The sequence below is a fragment of the Tyto alba genome, unplaced genomic scaffold (genome assembly GCF_018691265.1).
Source record: "Tyto alba isolate M040663 unplaced genomic scaffold, T.alba_DEE_v4.0 Super-Scaffold_27, whole genome shotgun sequence".
NCBI lineage: Eukaryota > Metazoa > Chordata > Aves > Strigiformes > Tytonidae > Tyto > Tyto alba.
Genome location: NW_024881301.1, coordinates 32,787,295 through 32,806,370, shown reverse-complemented (window position 1 = coordinate 32,806,370; position 19,076 = coordinate 32,787,295). Strand labels below are relative to the sequence as shown.

At 38.0% G+C, this 19,076-nt stretch overlaps 1 long non-coding RNA gene across 1 annotated transcript in view; it reads left to right on the top strand.

The window, feature by feature from the left end:
* Positions 1–2,465: 2,465 nt before the first annotated feature.
* Positions 2,466–19,076, top strand: part of LOC122153935 — a 41,665-nt gene continuing 25,054 nt past the window's right edge. Inside the window, exons 1-2 of the long non-coding RNA XR_006165790.1 lie at positions 2,466–2,577; positions 8,141–8,178. This is a non-coding gene — a long non-coding RNA (uncharacterized LOC122153935). The remainder of the gene's footprint in view (positions 2,578–8,140; positions 8,179–19,076) is intronic.

The window sequence follows — 19,076 nt, the reverse complement described above, 5'->3', positions numbered from 1 at the left end:
AGCACCAAGACAGAGAGCAGTCTTATGTAAACCCAGCAGCAAAGGTGCTCTACATGATATCTGCTGGGACCAAGCCCAGACAAGCAAACATGCTGGTGTATGGTTTGGAACCTGATTAAACCAAGAGTTTAGAAACCACCTGAAAATCCTGCTGAGCATGTGACATTTGTCAAACAAAAACTCCCCAGTAGCTGTGCCAGCACTGCTCCAACTACTCCCCAGACCAATACCCATATCTGCTTCTACAACATCACTGAACCATAACAAATGACAGCTCTTCATAAATAAATAATGGTAATAAACCAAAGGCTTGCCTAAAGCCAGCTGCCACCATGATACTTACATAGCTCTGCAAGGAGGACTGTGAGACCTAGGAAACACATTGAGATTCAGAGCTCAACCTAGAAAAGAGAAGGTTAAGAGGTGATTTGATCACAAGTTATATGCAAGGAGAGAAGACCTCTTATGCCGGACAGCACTTTGATTTAACAGATAAGCTAGATAAAATGAAAATGAAACAAACTTAAAATGCAGATGTGTGAACATTTTTCATGCTAGTCTACTATTGGAAGAGATCTTGAGGTATGTGACAGTTTACCCAGCTCTTGAATTCTTTAAATCTGAGAAGCTTGTCTTCCTATGAGATGTAATGTAATTCAAGTACATTGTCATTAGGCAGGATGCATGATTCGTTCAAAGGAATTTTATGCCATGCCTTTACAAACTTTAAACCAAGTGATCATAAATGTTCCTCTCTGGCATTAACATCTGTAAATGAATTGCTGCCCTGATGAAGTCAACAGCAATTTTCACCCTGCTTTCTGTTGGAGCAGGATTTTACTCCACAAATGCATAAATGTTTGCTGTTTGTGTTCTTGACTCCGATGGCTTGATATCACCTAACTATAATTGGTGATTGCTTATCTACTAAATTACAAAGTGACTCTGGTGATGCCTCTTAACCATTACAGAAGCTGATTACTTGTATGCATGGCCCATTACAACTCATTCCTTTTTTACTACGTTCACCCTTTTCCTCTCCCCTTACTAAGATATATGTTAATACGTTGGTGAAGATAAGAGTGGTTCATTGGACCTCATATAAATAGCTTGTAATGGAATAAAATTTACTTAAGAACTTTTGAAATTGTGTTACTATTAAAAATGAAGCATGCCCATTATGTTTACCAACTTGCTGGTAGCTTCACTTGAGATCCAGCTAAATCTCTGAGATTAAAAGTTCCCACTAGCTGATTTGCTCTTGACTTTTATCTCACAGTTCATGTCATTTGCTGTTCTGTGAAGTTCTGAAGTAGTTTTTACAGAACAAAATAGCCCTCCAAGGCAAAAGTGAATGCTTGAAATAATAGACCAACTATGCATTTCTACAGGTGCTAGCTAGGAATAATGTGAAGGAACATCATTAGAAAATGTAGCATGCTTGTGAATGGAATCCCTTCTACCAGTAAGACTATTATTATGGGCAATTAGATTTACAAAGCTATTGACTGGTTGCATGAAAGGTCTGCTTTTTTTCTCTCTCTGACTACCAGGTACATGATGGACGAGGCAGGCGTGCACAAAGCACAATACATCATTAATCTTTGGGTCTAATGGGGTTATAAGTACTGTGTCAGTACATCAAACTCACACATCCATCTGCCTATCAGAACAGATTACACACTCTACAGCACTCAAGAGACAGAAAACCGATACCAACTGATAGGCCATCAGGACATCTTTAAAGTCTGGCATAATTATCTTACCGCCACTTAAGTTATGTTAGTCTGTAGCTTTACTTCTTCAGGAATTTGAGAGGAATAGAGCTAAAAATGAAAAATTCCATAAAATCATGAAGTCCATTCTGCCAAAGAAAGGAAAAATCCTTACTCATATTTTTATTATTCTGAGGAAAAATAATTCTCACAGGAAGTTTTTGCAGAGTGGTATGAGATCTATCACAGATATACAATATAAACCATATGAATGCAATGCCTTGAGATATGAAATCAATAATTACAGGATAAGCAAACAAAAGGAGAAAGCTTGTATATTTCTTTACTCCTATGTTTTACCATGCGTAAATCATAGAGGTGATTATTACACTTAACAGGAAACCTTAACTTATATTTTAATTTGATATTTTACAACTGTCCCTGTTTAAAATGCCATGTAAAATAAGTGTTATTTGCTTTAAACACTACCAAGATGTTATGCTAGAAATGTACATGATCAGTGTAGTTTTTGCATGTACTTTAGGAGAGATGGCATATGAATTTAAGGTACAAGACAACACAGCAGTGCTTGAGCTACTGTCTGTTATAACAGTGTTAATAGTGCTCCCTGGGCATAGTGCCATAACTCGTAATCATTTTGCTTCCAGTTCATCAAACTGGCTTAAACTGGGTCTTTGAATGCTAACTCGCATTTCTATATATGGCACTGCAATGTGTCACATGCTTTAAGTGGAACTGCTAGATGTTGGAAGGGTAAGAGGAAAAAAAGATGCCAGGTTAGACACAAGATAGTCACAGTGCTGAGTCTGTTAAATATACGGTGAAAAAGCTGACCAGAAAAGTAAGTGGAAAGCAAAGTTTATAGTCAATGGATTGCTATTAATGTCCTTATTTTGATGTAAAATATGAGTATGGGATTTTTTTCATTGATACTTGATTTTTTTATTCTTGAAAATAAAATTGATTGTCAACTAACATATTTCTTTTATTTTGTTAATGAAAAAAATAAATTTGATATTCTCTGTAGATCCCCATGCTGTGTCAGAGATTACAGGTATGTAATCTCTGTGCATACTTTTTTGGATGACATTTTATTTTGGAGGACAGAGTTGTACTTTCTTAAGTTCCTATGTAGTCTAATGCTGAAATTAACTGCATATGTAGAATTTATTTCTTATTGGTCTGTTTTAATAACATATAATATTTTCAAGGTTTTTTTTATTTTGTTTAAATAATAATAACCAAGGAACATTCTCTTAGGTCTGCTATTTTGGTCTTCTAGATCATATATCAAGCATAAAATTGATGAAGATGAGTGACCTCTAACTTACATACATGCATCCTAAATTCTGCAAGTTAGTCTAGCTGAGTTTTGAATAATAATAAAGATTCTATTCACTCGGGTTTTTTTACTTACTTTTTTGCTTGTATTACAAAGTCAATTCCTATACTATGTGCAATCTGGTTTAGCCATATTTAGACACATTTTTCACTTTGTGGGGCTTACTGAACACAAGGGAAGGATGCAGATTCAGGCTGACATTCAATACTGACATTCTTCCCATGTGAAATTTTGGAGATGCATGTTACGCTACACTGAATTTGAGAATTGTTTCTCTGGTTATTCAATGCAGTGAAACTGTGCATTAGAGGACTTGGGAATGAAAAGGAGTGGAAAAAACCCCCAAAATTTACACATTCCCTTTAGTTCATAATACTTGATGCACCATCTACTGAATATATTGTGCCCACTCCCACCAATATTATATTAACCTGTTTCTTTATTATGCATACCACAGTAAGGATACATGGGAATATGGCATACTCTGTAATATCTTCTAAAAAAAAAATACCTTTTATAGTCAGTCCATCCTAACAGTTACTTTCACAAGTGATTAATATTATGGATACTACATGGTACATTTTTATCTCAAAAATCTCTTGTTCGTATAGCTGCTTTTTAATAATAATTTTGTTGAAAAATTCTTTCTCTTCTTCACTTTGACTTGTAAAAAACACAGTTTTTTCAAACTTTGTCAAAAATACAATCTTAAAAACTTTCTCACTTATTTCCTGCTGGTCCCAATGTGGAGTATTGACTAAAGCTCAGTAATTTTATTCTTATTTTATGGAAACATAAAACAAATGAATATTAATTAAAGTCCTAAGTGTCACAAAATGGTTGCGGAGAGTAAAACCAAATAATCTTTCACAACCCAGTGGCAATATTCATACTGAATACCACAGTCTTTTGGATCTGTATTCTGAAATCTATTGACAAACAGTGCATTGGAGCTGCCATTCCATGATTTACTTTTTTTAAGTGGCAATTTAAAGAAATGTATTATTGAAAAACAAATTTTAAAACCTGTCTTTTCACTTCACTATGACACCATCTGAAAGCAATTTTCTAAGCTTCTTTAAAATATTTTGAATTTCTGTGTGGGGTGTATTGTCTCTTCTGCTATTTCTTTAAATGAACTTCACTGTACTAAGTCAGGAAATGATCACTTCAAGTTTCCCAAGCAGCCAAAAAGCCTTTACCTTTACACAACAAAATAATACCTCCCTTGCTGCTGTCTCAAAGTCCTTTGCAAACATAAAATTCCAAACAGCTCTGTGTGAGAGAGATAAGTACTGTACCATAATCAACTCCATTACCTATAAAGCTTTACTGCTCAGCTCTAAGTAGAATTTCTACAAGCCAACAGCTTCAAATTAAAGGTGATCTAATTTTTTTATTCTGTGGATTTCTGTATACAGCATGTGTTGACCTACTCACATTTAACTTGTTTTTATCCTTGTTTGTAATGTTACTTTAAATTATCACTTGTGGTACACAGCAGCTGGTCCCCAGGACAACAGAGAGTACATTTTCTGGTGACTGGGTAGCAGAACTGAATGATCTTGAACTTCCTACGGTCATCCATAGCCTTTCCCATATCCACCAATCTCTCAATATCTGTCACTGTAAGCCCTGTTTTGCTTTTTTCCTAGAGTAATGGAGAACTCAAGTCAGATGTGATTTTCCTTCTGCACCAATTTCATTGCAGTTAAGAGCCTTCTCTTTTTCCTTTGTTTTTCTATTTTTACTCCTCAAAAACTGTTGGTGAATTATATTGTATGTTGAAAATCATGAGTATGGATTGATCAAAATTATATGTGAATATCCCAAAATTGAGGAAATATTAAACAAACAAGCAAACCACAAGATCCTCACAACTTTCAGTGTTCTATTTTGATATTTTGAAAGTCACTTTAAAAATTATTTTTAGTTTTGAAAATGTTACTGCTATTTAAAAGTAAAATAAACGTTGGAAATTAATTGAACATCAGTCTAAAAAAAACTTAATTTTTAAAATTCTGCTAAGAATATCAGAAATATGATCTCTTCAGGTCAAAGTGAAGGGAGCCAAGGGAAAAAAAGTCACTATTGTACATCTGTAATACAGGACAGCATATCATAACAGAGAACAATAAGCTCTTTCTACTCAGCTAACCTTTGCTTTCTTTCTTCTTTTGCACTGGACTCACTACGGTAGGGTTTCCAATCTTTATCCCTTGAATTCATTTGTCCAGAATTTAAGTCTATCTGTAATAGAATAAGTGAATCATGAATGTTTCCTATTGTGAGTAATTTTTTCTATCTTTTCTGATCAAGATGTATATGAACAGAAAGTTTCCCCACTCTGTCATATTCATCTAATCCTTTCTTCTACTTTCTGACTTAAAATTTTTAGAAGAGAGAACACTCACTTTCTAACTCATTTTAGGGTCACTGGGTTCATCACATTTCTTTCACATTTGCTTATAACATGATCTCCAGAAGTATAGAGAAATTCCCAGCCTCCTGCTGTGGGTTCCAGTCAGGTAATGAAAGGGCTTTGTTTTCATTTTTGTCCTTCCTGACCCTGGCAGATAGCTTGTATGTGCACATGCTTCTTGTTTTGATTCTTATATAGTTGTTCCAGGTTTTTCCTGTCTTTTCATTAATCTGGAGAATAACAAATCCATCTTTTTTTTTTTTTTTTTTTTTTTGTATGTGTATGGAGATTTTGCTCTTTTCCTTTATCCTTTCACTGTTTCTTCATTGCCAAGTCACTTCGATCATGACTGAAGTAATTTCTGACGGTTGTAGAAAGAGAACAAGCGTTGATGGGGAATTATGTTTCTACTGAATCCAATGAAAATGAGCTGACCTGGAAGAACCAACAACTCTTTTCCTCCATTGTTACATTTTTCCCCCCATGCTTCCAACTCAGCATTTCTCTTAAATATCTGCATCTAAGAGAATTTGAGGGCACCTAATGGAAGTGCCGGTAGCTTACAGTTGTGGTCCTTTGGGACTTCCCATACACAACCTCTTGCATAGTGAGTTGTTTGGTAGCCTAAATGCATGGCACTATATCTGCAGTCAAAAGCTGCCCAAAGGATCCTTATTAAAGGCCAAAGGAAATAAATGTACATGGAAAATTTTTGAAGGTTATCTGGGGACCATGCCATGTCCAAGAATGGTCACATGCCCAAATGTCTCCTACCCTCCCCTCCATATGAATACTTGAGCTTACAGAGGACCCTTCAGTGGGTATGGAGCAAAGGACTGTATTGCTGAGGGTCATGTTACTGATGAGAGGTGGATATTAAACCTAATTCTGTAGAGTGTATATTCCTGTGAAATCACTAATTGCCATTAAAAACATTGAGTCAACACCCATTGAAATCAGTGTATGGATTTCCATCATTATTAGTGGGCTTTGGTTAGGTTCTGCATTATATACTTTAACTTTTGAATCTGTTAGATTTTTTAAAATGTGCTTGTTTAAAAACTAGGGTTTTTTAAAATCTATTTTTCTTTGTTGAAACAGCCTGTAATCTCACCCCCAAGAAGGCTTGTGTGCTTTCGAATCCACACATTATTAAGCATAGATTTGTTTTAGTTTCATAAAACATTAAATAGTCTTCCAGATAAAACTGGTTTTGTTTCCCTCATGTACAGAACTGCTTGGTTGTCATAACAATGAAAGCCAAAATAAAATATGTGAAGTGTAATGAAATCACTCAGTTTATTTGTAGTGCTAATGGCATTATTCAGTTCAAAGGATTTTATTAAATCATTGAAAATTCAGGAACAAATGATGAATAATCTAGGAAGACCTGTTAAGTAGCAGATGTGACTGAAAGATTGACACACATTATGCCAATTAAAATACAATACTATAGCTCACTGGGTAAAGAAGAGATAATGGTGCAGCCCAAACCTAGATTTACTGAACGTTACTTTCAACAAAACTGCGGGTGAAGACAATGAGTTTTGTCTGTGCTAGAAATACAAGATCCATCCCAGAATGACTTCCATGGTCCCAAGCTGACAACAAACTTCTTGGAAATAAGACTTCTGATCAGCACTGTGTTCATTATGACAATCTAACATCTTCCATTTGTTAGTGTTTTGTCCCTCTAAAGCCAGTGAGATTTTTGTCATTTAGTTTAACTGGAGCAGGGTAAAAGCTCTGTTTCTGCAGCCCAGCTACTGAGCAGGCTGGCCCCAAATTGCCAAAGTGTGTAAGCTTGTGAATAGACCTATTGACTTAATTGACATTGCTCATCTGCCAAAAAATAAGAGGAACAATTCCTTCTTGGCTCAAACCTTGCCCACTCATGCACTTCCTGGATCCCAGAGCACATAGTTTACTTTCCAACATGCTCTGGTGCACTGAAGGAAGCCAGGCTATTATTCTGGCCTAAATATTCACAGCTTAATTGAAAAAATTAATTTCTCATAAACTGAGATAAAAATGTGTCACCTGTCAGTTGCTAATTTTATTCCGTGACAAAGCAGGAGGGGACCAGACTGTGGTGGCCCTTAATGAAAGTCAGCAGGGTGGGAGTGGTATATAAGAAACTCTCTCAGTTTAGATAGTCACTTAGGGACACCCTGCAACAAGACGCTTTCATTTTTTCCCAAAGAAGGTTTGTGCTATTTCTACAAGGGACAGTCTGTCACTGGAAGAAGAAGACCAAAGAGCGAAATTCAAAGAGAGTAAAATAGTCAAAGGGATAGCTGTTTTATTCAAGCTGTTTGAACCTGAACAAACTTCCATTTGTGAGCTAAGGGCCTGATATAAAGCTCAGAAAAAATCATTATAATATTTCCGCTGACTTCTGTAACTTTGAATGTAGCCTTTCTCAATTTTTTAAAACTCATTTTACAATCCTATTTGCCCACCTCTAATTCAGCTGTGAAATCACATCCATTACAAGTAGCATCAATTTGAAAGTGTAATTGCCCTACTGTGGAAAATTATGAGAAAAGATTAATTAATATCTTCATATCTCATACTTTATATAATGACTTTGTCATAACTGAAATTGTCCTTCCCTTATCATATTGTCATTTTCTTCAGGTTTTAACTGGATGTTACACTTGAAAAGGTCAATTGTGGTAAGTTTAAAAAAATACATGAATCTGTAGATGAACAACTGACATTTAACCTAAGTGATGATGCTCTGCTTTTAACTGTGAGTCTGTTTAATTTAAAACCAATTTGGATCCATTCTTTGCTTCATTGCCGTGCAGTGAAACTCCAAAAATTTGACCCAAGTGAGTATAACTCAAGATGGAATAGATGCTTAGTAGATATATATGTCTCAGTCTCATAAATTCTCTGGAGCAAATGTAACTGAATTAAGGGAGAGGTTTTTTTTGTTGGTTTCTTTTTATTTTTTTTTTTTTTATATATAATTTACTTCTTTTGTTACTGTGTGATACTTCTAGGTAGAAAATACCCCGTAAGCCTGTTTCCTGAAGAACATCTCCCTCTGATTTACTGACTCTACTTTGTCAAGTGTTTGCTTCCATGGCAATTGACTGCTGTTAAGTGTTGGTGCTGAGTAAACTTTTAGTAAAATCTTAACATGTTCTAATTGAGTCTGAGCTGGAGTGACAGCTTCATAACGCTGTTTTATCCACTGATGATCCATTTAAGGCTTTATTCTGACATCATTGACTGGGAGTAGTATCCTTGCTGAAGTCAGCTGAGCTTTTAACAAAATAAGGGAGTGTTTGAATTGAGCAGGCACCTTAGGATCTACCACTAATCTATCTGTTTCTTTCTTATGTACCTTGCTGTGTAGTACAATGATCTTTGTTCATTGTGGCCATCTGGACAATAAGTGGGAGATGAGTGATGGATTTGGGGGTTGGGGTTTTTGCTCTGTTTTTAGTGTTTTCTGGTTTTATGCAATGTAGAGGTATGCATTATGGACATGTAGGCCTCCAGTCATTTTTCTTCTCAACTATCTGGGCCTACTTAACTGCCTTCTCACTGGCTGCTTGTCCTACACCTGCAAACAAAAGTCCTTCAGCTTCTCCTCAGTGTCTTCCTGCAACTTCCTGGAATTCCCAATGCAATGTTTCTCTTCCACACAATAAACATCCCACAGAAACACTTTCTAGGGCATCAATATTTCTTCATTACATCAATTTGTCTTTGGGTGTCTCCCCTCTTAACTGTTGAACACATACTGTCATCACCACCTGCCAGGGAACCTGTGCAAGCAGTTGCCCAGGTTGCTTCAGGCTGTCCTCTTCCCTGTTTATGGCATGATGAGGGATAGCACACACACACACAGAGCTATCATCAGAAAACCTTGTTAGCTTTGAACATTAGACTATGTGAGGTAACAACACAGTTTTTATCACAGTTTGACATCATATTTAGCTTTTGTTCAAAGAAGTATGCAGGTTCTTCCTGTCCCAACAGCTCCCTTGGTCATTACCCTCAATAAGAGAATGACCAGAGAAAACAAGGATAATGGCACAGCTCCAATCAGTTTGGTACTAGGATATTGTGTGGATTGCTTTTATTTATTTTTTTATTTAGTCATACTCATATCTCCTAAATATATCCCAGCAGTGAGCTGCCTACATCTCATTTCAAAATTTCTTGCAATTACAGAAGATTATATGTCACTCAAAGCTGCAGCTGTCCCAGCTGTCTTTTACTGAATGACCCACGGTCTCACCTGTGGTAGATTTACCATGTGCATGTGAGTTCAAGCACTCTATCGTAAGAAAATTATGTAGCAAGTCTGACTCAAATGCAGGTGCTACATCTTATGTGTGCAGAGTTTCTATCCAGATATTCTTTAAGAAATTTCAGATTACTCTCTTTTATCAGATTTTTTTTCTTTTTTTTTTTTTTTTTTTTTTTTTCAGTGTCTAATTTTCCTCTCTATTTATCTGTGTACTAATGCACTCCGGGATCCTGTTCCCCACTCTTGTCTGTCTCATAGGACCACTGCTTAAGTCTACAGTGTCACAGAGCAGCTGGTAGTATTTAGTGACCTCCTGCTCTATTAGATGGAAATTGATTTTCCTCTTCCAAGCAAGTGAAAAATCCATAATGTTCTCCATCTGCTTCACTTGTGCAGCAGCACTAGCAATTGAAGCTATAGGAGAAGATACAGCTCTTCAGACATCATAAATGGCAGTATCTTTTCTGACTATCAGAGTAAGCAGACTGTGGTAAAGCAGTTGTCTGGCAGTTTGAAGAAAAACTGTTAAGGACCCGCTGGCTGAGGTTTCTTTGGTAATGTTTGTTGCTGAATTTCCCCAATAATGTTTCACCACTGCAAAGTCACCTATAACTAGTTATATTATGTGGCCACAAATATTAAAATCTGAAAGTAATTGCAAACCATAGCCCCACCCAGCTTAATTGGAGAAATACTACCCAAACAACAGTACACAGATGTGCTTCTATGAGTAGAAAGCAAAACCAGATTTTATTTCGGTAGCAGCAATTTACCTACTCTGCCTCAGATTTAAATCATATAAAAATCAGTATTTATGACAAGTATTTGCAAAGAAGTATTCAATGCAATCATGTAGTGCCACATCTTTGGGAACTTTCAGTTACCATCAATCTGGACAGCAGTGCTTTTTGAGCACTCCCTCACGTTAAGGGTGCTGTTCATGAGTTCAGGGTGCATATTTTCATCTTTGTTTTCATCTATGTATCTGAAACTTTGAAATTAATTCCTGTTTGATATAAGAATGACCAAAAATATCAACTCTCCAGCATTACTGTAAAGCATTTTTGCTTGATCTTACTTTTCTTCACAGCAGCTCAAAACCAATTAGTAGCTGAGGAATATGTGCACCCAGATACAATATAACATATTTTTATGTGAGGAGAGGGAATGGAGTAGAAACTTGGTCAACATAGCTCACCTTGATGGGTGCTTAACTGTATGAGGTATTCAGACACCACAGTCTTGGGTGCAGTATAAGAACCTGCATAGAATACAATGAAACTAAAAAGGAGGGAGTATATAGGCACATTAACACTACGGGGAAACATTTTCCAACAATATAAAGAATATATTTTCTGGGAACAATGTCCCGTTTTTTTTTATAGCAAGCCAGATGGAAATTTTCAAGCAGATATACTCACAGTAAAAGAAATTAACCAGACATTCATATGATAACTACTGAGGTTTGTCACAAGATAGCCAGCCTGCAGTCATCAACAAGTAGGAGTATTGTTTAAACATAAACAATTCCTTATTTTATCATAATTTCCAGTGAAATCAACACCCACCAGGGGATGAAAAAAAATATAGGGAATTGGTAAACTGAAGTTCCAGTTCATCCAGTCACCTTTTGTGCAATCTAGATATATGATATAGCATCAAGACTGTTTATGGTAGCGTATTTTCATGTAAAATGGGAATATGAATATCGCTCTTCTTTATCCCACAGAAGAGCTATAAAATATCACATAAGCTGTAACTTTCAGGAAAGATAATAAGAACAAAATGTTATGTAGGGTACTATCACCAGTTCGATTGTGTTTTCATTTTACCTATTAATGACCATGCTTTCTTGAAATAGGGACAGGTTTTGACATTGTGGGAGTCAGGTTTTCTCTTGAAGCAGGGCACAAAATGAATGGGCTGCAACCATTCTAAGTGTTATATCTTTGACATTCAAGTTTTTTGAGGAGACCGAGCCCATGGGGGAGCCCTGCAGAGATAGTGGTTCCTATGAGGGAGATCCAACTCTATCAGTCTGGACTTATGCAGAGGCAACTACACAAGCATGACTGAGGTGTTAAAGACCAGACAAAAACTGAAGAGGGAATTGTGGCATGCATGAAATTCAAAAATTCTCCTGCTTTTTAGTGCCTACTGTATCACCTCCAAAGTTACTCTTTAAAAACCTGTGTGCTCATGAATGTATTTATACATATAGAGATGACTATACATGTGAGATTAAAGTAGGCATGGGCTAATACTGTGTGTATCTGGAAAGGCATGGCTAGCATTCAAAAAAAAGGTATGTCCTTTACTATCTGAATTAGATAAAAGTTTAAAATAAAAACAAAGATTATTAGGATTTTGAAATGGGTTAAACTTTGAAATTCACACCTGAAGAAGTTACTTAAGTTAAAAACAAGTATCTCTACTTTTATAGTCTATCTGTGAAAGTGGGCAAGTAAGTCCCCTACTACAATGATTCATCTAGCCCAGCATTCTGCCCTGACAGTAGCAAAAAGAGCCATTAGTCAGCAAGGGGAAAATGAATCTGGGCAGTTTTTCAAATCCATTCACCTGTTCTTACTGACATCCGCAAACACTGTATTAGGCACATCAGAAAGTGCATGCCTCCATATTCCCTTTATATCTGTCTATAGTCCTGTTCATGAATTTGTTCACTCTTTTGCAACCACTCATCCTTCTGTCTCTACAGCCTCCTGTGGCAGCAACACCTAAAGTTCATCAATTGCTCTCTAAAGAGGCATTTTATCTGTCTGTTTTAAACTGATGTCCCACTAGTTTTAACAAGTACCCTTAATACTGCAAGATGGGGTGAATAACAGTCCTGCAGTCACGCAATCCACCACTTCCATCATCTTGTAAACCTCAGTCAGACTGCCTACGCACATTATCCTCATCAAATTTAAGATCCCACAGTGTTTGACCTCTTCACATATGTCGATGCTTCAAAACTTGACTGTGTTTCTTGCCTTTCTCTGCTTCCAACTCTGCTACATCTGTCTTGGGATGTGGAGACCAGGACTGCATAAAATATTCAAGACGTGTTCCAAAGAATTTTACAGAGGCAGAACAGAACCCTCTGCCTTGTTCTCAAAGTCCTTCCTGACAATGTTCAACAGGACACTTCTGTTGGCCGCTGCCACACATGGACGTGACCATTTCAGAGAACAACCATGGTGACTCCACAGCCTCTTTCCTGAGTTGTCCCAGTTTAATTTCAGCAGCAAATGTTTTAGATTATTTAACTGTAGTTTGTCCTGGGTTTGAGTGAGTTGTGGAGTTTTTGGGTAGCAGGGGAGGGGACTACAGCAGTGTCCCCCTGTGAGAAGATTCTTGAAGCTCTCCTGGCTCCAAGTCAGACTCACCTCTGGCCAGGGCCGAGCCAATCAGCTGCTCCTCTGCGATAGCATATTTAAGAAGGGAAACCTGGGAGGAGGAGTTGGACTTGCGAGGAGGAGTTGCAGCAGCTGTGTGAACACAAAGGTCAGTGGAAGAAAAGAGGAGGAAAGAGGAGGGGAGGTGTGCCAGAGCAGAGACTCCTGTATCCTGTGGTGAGACACAGGGCAGCCCCCTCCGCTACCCTTGGAGGTCTACGGTGGAGTGGATGATAGGACCTGTGGGGTCCCCACACAAACAATTAAGGTGGCTGTGCCCGAAGGCAGCTGGGACCCTGTGGGAGGAAGCAGCCCTCGCTGTTTTAGTTCAGTGCTAGGAGGACTTCAGCATGCAGAGATGTCCCACACTGGAGCAGCTTGGGAAGGGCTGCAGCCTGTGGGAGGGACTCCAGTTGGAGAAAGTTTGTGGAGGACTGTCTCCTGTAAGACGGGGACCATGCTGCAGCAGGGGAAGGAATTCCAGAAGTTCCCCCCCTCCAAGATGGAAGAATTGACATCACTGACTGCACCCCCATTTCCTAACCCTGTGCCACTGGGGGAGGAGGTATATCAGGAAGAAGGCAGGGTGGGGGAAGGTGTTTCCAAGATGTGGTAATGCTTCTCACTGTCCTACTCTGTTAAGTGTCGTTGTTGTTAGTGTCTGTAATAAATTGATGTTCTTTTTTTCTTCCCCTAACAAGTTTGTCTTTTGCCTGTGACCATAATGAGTGATTCATCCCTCCTTGACCTATCTCAAATCCCAAGTCTTTGCTTTATTTTCTCCTTCTCATTCTGGGGGGGAAGGGGGAATTCTGTGGCTATGTGGTGTTCTGTTGTCCTCTGAGCTCAAACCACGACAGGCCTAACACGACACTTTTCTTATTACAGCTGAGATCAGAACTAGTGTGTGTCCTGGTGTGTGTCTTCTGCTCCTCCCAACTACCCCAGACCTATGCAGAGTTTTTTCCTCCTTTCCTGTTGTTGTTAGCTGGACAAATCATACCTGTTATTTCTAATCCCCTGCTGCTAATTTCCTCTGCCTTGCAGTTCACCAATTCCTAGTACTTCCACAGAGGGGAAGAGGATTAAGCTTGCTGTTACTGTTGCATACACATGCAATTGGGATCTAAAATTGACCTTTCTTTTCATTGGCCTTTTTCCCTCTCTCTTTATCCCTCTTCTCTTCAAGCACAAATCTAAAGTAGAAGAGAAAATTTTGTCTCTTCCAGAGTGAAAGCTGTGGCATAAGCGTTCTCCTCCCCTGCCATCTGGGCAGAAGTCATGTCTGTTATGGTTTGTGTTTTATATTTGCTTGGCATGCACCAAACACTGTTCTTCCCTGAAGTACATTCTTTCTTTCACTTACTCATGGGAGAATGATGCTTTACTAATTGAAGGTGAAGCTATGAAGGTCCTCCCTACCCATTTACAGCTACCTGTATTTTTGTTTTCTTAATCAGATCAAACACATTACTTCTGTACTCCAAGAAGGTAATTTGTGGCCTCTGCTTTTCAGACTTTCTTTTTGCCCCAGGGCAGTAATAACAACCCAACAAGTTGTGTATTACAGCTCTCTCAAGGCTAAGATGCTTATTCCATAAATCCTGCTTTGAAATGTTATAATGTCTTGTTTTGTTATTTCCAGCAGTACTGTGCAAATCCATGACAATATCTTTTTAAGGGACTAAGCAAAGTATATTATAAAAAAAAATAAAAATAATAAAATCTTCCAGGAAGTTCCAGCAGACAGGATCTGTAAATGTCTACTCAGATTTCTCGAAATCTGATAGACAATGCCTTTCCTGTTTGTGATCTTGCACAGACAAGAAGAAAAAATGATACTTGTTCAAGAGAACTTGTATAAATAACATTTGTGTTACTAATAACAAAAATAGAATTTAAAGACAATAACCTTCATTAAGATTAATTTAAAGTTGCAGTCAGTGTTTGACTATACGTCTTCATAGATAGATAGATAGATAGATAAAAGTAGTGTTAAAGGTTCGGTAGCCAGATCAGTTCTTGGAGTAGTCCCCCATATAAAACATCCATATTCTACCCCTTTCATTTCAATTTTCTAATTCTTTTCCCTTAATTCTCCCTCAAATAATAGTTTTAATTTTAATATAAACTTTATGACGTTGAAGAAAATCATGGTTTTTACATGAAAAAATCACGGGTTTGTAACCATATGATGGTTAACAGTCAGATCAGGTACTCTCTATTATTGCATGAGCTAAAACCCAGTCTGAAACACCAGTTACAGGCACACTGTACGTAAATTTCAAATCTATCCCACAAAAAGAAAACAGTAACAACTGTAGAAATTAGTTGGACTATTACTAGAATTCACCATACTTAAGAACTTTTAAAAATGGTTAAGTTGATCAGATTATTTAGATAAAATACCAGTGATTCTATGTCAACAGTTATCCGAACCTTATGCCTGTTGTCCTCTACTTTTCAAAATTTGCTTGATTGCAGCACAATTTCAAAATTCCTGAACTTCTGCAAAGCTGCACAGTTAAGCAATATATTTATACAGTGATTTTGTAGTGGATTTTTTATCATTTTGTGATATGAACTGCACTGAAATGAGCAAAAACACAACTTGGCCTATCATCTGGGATGTGTCATCTTGTCTCAGTTTCAAAATACAGGTGACCAGCCTCTCAGATCAATAAGAGGCTTACCACATGTGTCAAAGTGCTGTAGTCTCTCTCACATTCAACAGCCACACAATTCTGTTTCCACACACAAGATGTTCTGACTCTGTTAGAAGAAATGGAGAAGTATGTTTGATTCACAAGAGATTTACATTGTCTTGCATACCATCCAAATAAACAGCCCATTTCTGGAAATAAGGGCACATCCATTCATTGATATATAGATACTGGATTCCAAAAGAAATGCCAGGCATGTTTATCTCTAAGTGTAATGATGTTGTTTAGGAGAAAAATAGATAGACAGACAGACAGACAGATAGTCAGAATGCAAAAACAAGACACAGCAAGTCTGTGGAATTTTGTGACACCAGCCACCAGTTATCCTGTAAGGCAGAATAGATTAAACAATAAGGAACATGACCTGGAACAACAGACCGAAGCCCTGTGCATTGAAAAATCAATCATCTAAGCCTATAAAAGGCATGTGGCTTCACAGCTCCAAGGTTTTTTGTACATTTGAAAGCACCTTAAATATGAAATTCATGACTTGAACCCATTTCTTTAAAATTATGTGTGGTGGTTAGAAAAATCAAACACTTTCTTCTCCCTTCCTGCCTTTGACAAGAAGTCACGGACTTTTTATTTTCTTTGTAATAAAAATATCTTTACAGATGTCTTCCAGACTCTTGTTAAAAGCTGACATTTGGAAGTCTTGTCCATCAATCCCAAAGTAATTTCCAAACTCTTTTTTTCGACAGAAACATGCTATTTTCATAATGTTCAGTTCCTAATTACTAGTGAAACATCCAAGCTTTGATTTTAAGAGGTTAGCTTAATGAAAATGTTATATTATTCAAAAATGTTACTCTGAAAGACTAATACCCATCATTTCTTTTTATTAAAGTTCTAGATGTGCTAACATATTTAGTGAAATCACTAGCTTTTTTAGCTATGATCACTGTTAAGCACATTTGTTGTTCAAGTATTGTTCCTGTGTATCAGCACTATTTAAATAAAAAACAAGGTGAGCAGTAGATTAAGAAGTAAGAATCTAGAATTAGCAAATACACTTGTACTTCAGTTTCAGAACAACAGTTCCAAATTTATAAGATGCAGGTAACCAGCTCAAGAGAAAATTCAACAGTTTTTATGAAAATAAGTAATCAGTAATATAGAGTCTAATATTTGATATGAAGCTCTGAAAACTATAGATTTTTAAATTTTTTTTTTATTCATTTCTAAGTACGCTGAATATCTTTATTCCTATAAGATAAGAGACTAAGAAAAAGTTTAAGAAGAAGTTAAACATTTTATTTCATTCAAAATCCACTCATATATCCCACTTTTACAGAGGCAAAAAATAAAAAATGAATGTGACATACTATTATTACTTTATAACCTTTTTTCTTCAAATTTTCAGTGGAAGAGAGTAGGAGAATCATTTTGCTAATAGAAGAAGATGAGGGCAGTTTGAAAAATGAGAGAAAGTTGGATTTATTTTTTTTCCCATTATTTCTCAATGAAAAAAGCTTGTCAGTAGTTTTTTTGTCTGTATTGACTAGAATATCCATATAAAATTATTTTCTCAAGTGTTTTCTATCACTTTTATATTCATATAGTGTTGCTCAAGATATGTTAACTGCAATGTCTATGCTAACTGAAGGCCATTAGAGACACCTAGTTCTCTTTGTTGACTATGTGGAAAACCCACAAACATAAATTAACCTGCCAGATATTCAGGTGACACAGAGCACATGAGCAGCCAGAGTCTGACTCCTGCCCTTGACCATAGCTCTGCCCTCTGATCAGGTTTACTTGGTGTCCTGGGTTGAGTGAGTGGTGGAGTTTTTTGGTGGTGGGGGAGGGGGCTATCAGGGCGGCCTCCTGTGAGAAGCTTCTCGAAGCTCCCTCAGCTCCAAGTCAGCTCCACCTCTGCACCAAAACTGAGCCATCAGCTGCGCCTCTGCATAACGTATTTAAGAAGGGACGTGGTGACGAGCAGTGGGACTTGTGAGGAGGAGTTGGAGCAGCTGAGTGAACACCAAGGTCAGTGGAGGAACGGAGAAAGAAAGGAGGGGGGAGGTGTGTGGGAGCAGAGACCCCCCTGTATCCTGTGGGGAAACGGCAGGGCGCCCCCCCCCCCCACCCATAGAAGGATATGGTTAAGCAAACACTGATATATGGCATGAGGGGGGCCCACATGACCATTTACAGTGTTTGTGACCAAAAGCAGCCAGGATCCTGTGGGGAGAAGCAGCTCCTGCTGTTGTAGTTCAGCACTGGGAGGATTGCAGCATGCGGGGATGTCCCATGCTGGAGCAGCTCGGGAAGGGCTGCAGCCGTGGGAGAGAATCCAGTCAGAGGAAGTTGGTGACCCACGACAGAGCAGTGTGGGGAACACTGCAGCCAATGGGAGGAACTCATGTCGGAGAAAGTTTGTGGAGGACTGTCTCCTGTGAGAGGGGGACCACGATGGAGCAGAGGGAAGAAGTTCCAGAAGCTCTCCCCACTGAAGCTGGAGGAAGTGGCAGCACTGATTGCATCCCCCATTCCCTGCCCCTGCGCCACTGGGGGAGGAGGTAGAGATATTGGGAGCAGAGCTGAGCCCTGGAAGAAGGGAGGGGTGGGGGGAAGGTGTTCTCAAGATGTGGCAATGCTTCTCATTGTCTTACTCTGCTAAATGTTGTTAGTGCCTGTAATAAATATATGTTCTTTTTTTTCTTCCCCTAACGAGTCTGCCTTTTGCTCGTGCCCATAAAGGGGGATTTTTTCCCCATCCCAGTCTTATCTCGAACCCCAAGCCTGGATCTCTGTTCCTTCTTATTGATGGAAGAGAGGGAGAGAGACTGGCTGCGTGGTGGTTGGCTGCCAACCAGGTTCAAACCACGACACTTGACTGCTCTAATTTGTGAGATATCGGAGCCCTGAGATACCTGACCTGCAAACAGTCTGGGATGGTCTTTAAAATAACATTTTTTTTTTTTTTTTAGTTTAGGTTCATGGGTATTTCAACAAGGAATCTTGAATCCTTGAAAAAATACTACAGCTAAAATGGAGGTTTATGCACTCAACGAGAAGCAGTGCTTTTTGAATACAAGAATTAAATTGACAAGGGTTCAGTATCTTCTGAAGGAAAGATACAGTTTTTCATGAAGGCTGTGTATATGCTTTGTAATGTTGGCGGATTGTCCTGATCAGATCTCAGAAAGAGCCCTATATGATTTTCCAGGCACACA